Here is a 2844-nt window from a genome sequence, read left to right as displayed (position 1 = left end):
AGAGAGCCCTCTCTGAGTATAGATTGGCTAGGTTATATACTTAAAAGTTGGTTTGTGGTTACCTCGGACCCCTTTCTTTCTTCTAACAACTTCAAGGAAATTTTGAGTGATAACACAGCGATTTACAATTTTCTTTTGTTTATTTATGAAAATTATGTTGTGTTATTTGTGAGGCACAAATATAGTTTCCTAGAACACTATGATAGCTTAAAACACTTGTGTAATTGCTTTGAAATGAAAGTTAATATTAAAAAGTAAAGAAAAATATAATAGATAGTTACAATAATGACAAACAATAAAATTAAATGGTGATAAGGTGGAGTGTTGTATTTAGACCTTGAAACTAGTTGTACTTATAATTTACACTCTTGTGTGGAGGAAGAGACAATAGGAAGCATGAAACCCTTTATCCTATGTTGAATAAATGAAAAAAATATAAATTGTGGAAATAGAAATTGAAAAAACTACTCTTTAAAACAGTAGTAAATAAATTTTTTTCGAAGGTTTATATGTTTTGGGCTTAGACCTCACTATAGAATCTTAGTAGAAAGTTCAAAATAATGATAAAAAATTCTTACTAGAAAAATGAGGGGTTAAAGTAAAGTCACATTTCTCTATAATGTTAGAAAAAATAAGAATTTCACTTGTAAAAGTAAAAGTATTCTAACATTTTTTTAATCCATTTCAACTCATCACTATATCAACCCTTATCTTGGGATACCATTCTTGGTTGCATGGGTTATTGATGAAACCAATAATGGTATTAGGTTATTGATGAAACCAATAATGGTATCTCAAGATAAAGGTTGATATAGTGATGAATAAAACGGATTCAAAAATTGGAATTGAAGAAGAAGATTTTGCAGGTAAACCATTAAACAGTTGAACTTTGTATAAAAGAAAGTAATAATAAAGTTTCTATAAGAACCATCAATCAACTTGAGATTAATTATTACTTATACAAAACAATAGTACCTTCCAGAGAGAATATATATGCATTAAAAAAGCATTTACTTTATCAATGTGGCTAAATTTTCATTACCTAGAATGATAACTGTGACTTCTTTAGAAAAAGGTAGTTGTGACTTGGAAAATTGACAGTTGTGACTTTAGCAGCCTGATGTCCCCACTCCACTTAGTTATACGACGTGCCCAATACTTTGTTTCCCGAATTATGTCTGTGGGTCTGCAACTCCTCTTTCACTTGTCCACTGCTCTCATAAAAACAAAAAATTTGGTTCACTTATTGTTATTCAAAGTGTGTTCAAACTTTCAATTGCAATAAAATAATGACAAATATTAATGATACAAAGAAAGTTTACGGGTAAAACTCTCACTATTTGTGAAGGAAACATCCAGGAGAAAAGCAAAGACTTTTTGTATTATTATGACAAAATTACAATCTCTCCATTTTCAATCTCTCAATCTTGAAGCACCATTACAATGTTTTGATAACTCTACATAATTAACCAATGATTTATTTAAATAAATTTAATTTTTATAATTTATTTTAGGTTATAAATATTATATTGAGCACTTTTTCATTTTATGAGCTCACTTCAATGATTTAAGTTCTTCACTTTATTTTTTAATTTATTTCGTTTAACAATAATTTGATGGTATTTCTCTTCACACTTATGACACACACAAAATGCAGTTGTTTTAAGTGTTATTGTTTGGAGTTTCTCATGGATTTTTAGCAGGATATGATAGAAAAATTTGTAGTGAAATTTTGATTTGTGTTATTTAAACTGGTTTTTTTTACTGCATATATGGATTTAGCACCCTCGAAAACCCCTTGACAAAAAAAACCCTTACACACTTTGAATATACAAAGTTCACCCATTAAACTTACATAAAAAAATAAACTAGAAACTTTTCAAAAAATCTCACTTAATAACAAAACCAGCTAGCAAAAATATTAGAAATTTTAAATAATTACTAACTATATTTTTTTATCTTATTTTATGATTAAATAACATTTAAACATGCTATACCAATTAGCCATTGTTGATTACCTCAAACTTGAAGTAACCCGTATGCCATGCTTGGATCCAAAGCTATCAACTTCAACTTAAATAATGCTTTCTAGTGAAGGACGTATGTATTGATGTCTGGTTCTTTGGAGTTATCGTGGAAACAACCCAAAAGTAGAAACTTCAGACGCAAACGATGCAACGCCTACGTCAACGATCTTTCCAATCACACGCAAACGCTGAAACTACCTATGCGAGACAAGAATCCAAAAGTAGCTATGAAATCATGTTTGGGGGTCGCTTTCGGGCATATACAGTTTAAGTTAGGATTGGATCCATAAGACTGGTGGGGATTAAACTTTTTTATCTAATCATTGCACCACATTCTCAGGATCATCTTGTCCAGAATTATGTGTTTCTCTGTTCTTGAAACATCTGATAAAATTGGAACTATACAGAGGAAGATTAATATGAAACACAGGATGATATTCACAAATCTAGAGAGATTTTATTCCTAATGTGAAAAATAAATAGATATATAATTTATTTATAGAGAGTATTTTTTTTTTATATTATCTTGATTTTGAACGGATCAAACAAATGACCTTACTGCTGTTTCTGAGATTTTGAAATATTGTTTAAATATATCATCAATGTACAAATGGCAATCATAATAAGAAGAGAAAGGATCATTCCTCCCTTCATGTTTCCCTGTTCTTGTGGAATCTTCTTCGTCATTTTTTTCCAATTTTATCATGTCATTGTGATTCCTTACCATCTATTTGCTTCATCTAAACCCAGCGATGGTACAATAATTCTCACAACTATTCCCAACACCCAACTTTTTTTTTTTTGACTTTAGATGCCA

At 29.8% G+C, this 2844-nt stretch overlaps 1 non-coding gene across 1 annotated transcript; it reads left to right on the top strand.

Moving 5' to 3' along the window:
- Window positions 1–2390: 2390 nt before the first annotated feature.
- Window positions 2391–2494, top strand: LOC149203473 (U6 spliceosomal RNA). Its single transcript, XR_016253993.1, has one exon. It is a non-coding gene; the product is annotated as a U6 spliceosomal RNA (small nuclear RNA).
- Window positions 2495–2844: the final 350 nt, after the last annotated feature.

Source organism: Pinus tabuliformis, chromosome 2_1 (genome assembly GCF_031772625.1).
Source record: "Pinus tabuliformis cultivar Carrire ecotype Pingquan chromosome 2_1, CPIR1, whole genome shotgun sequence".
NCBI lineage: Eukaryota > Viridiplantae > Streptophyta > Pinopsida > Pinales > Pinaceae > Pinus > Pinus tabuliformis.
The sequence above is the reverse complement of the archived record's forward strand: the minus strand, read 5'-3'. Positions and strand labels throughout refer to the sequence as shown.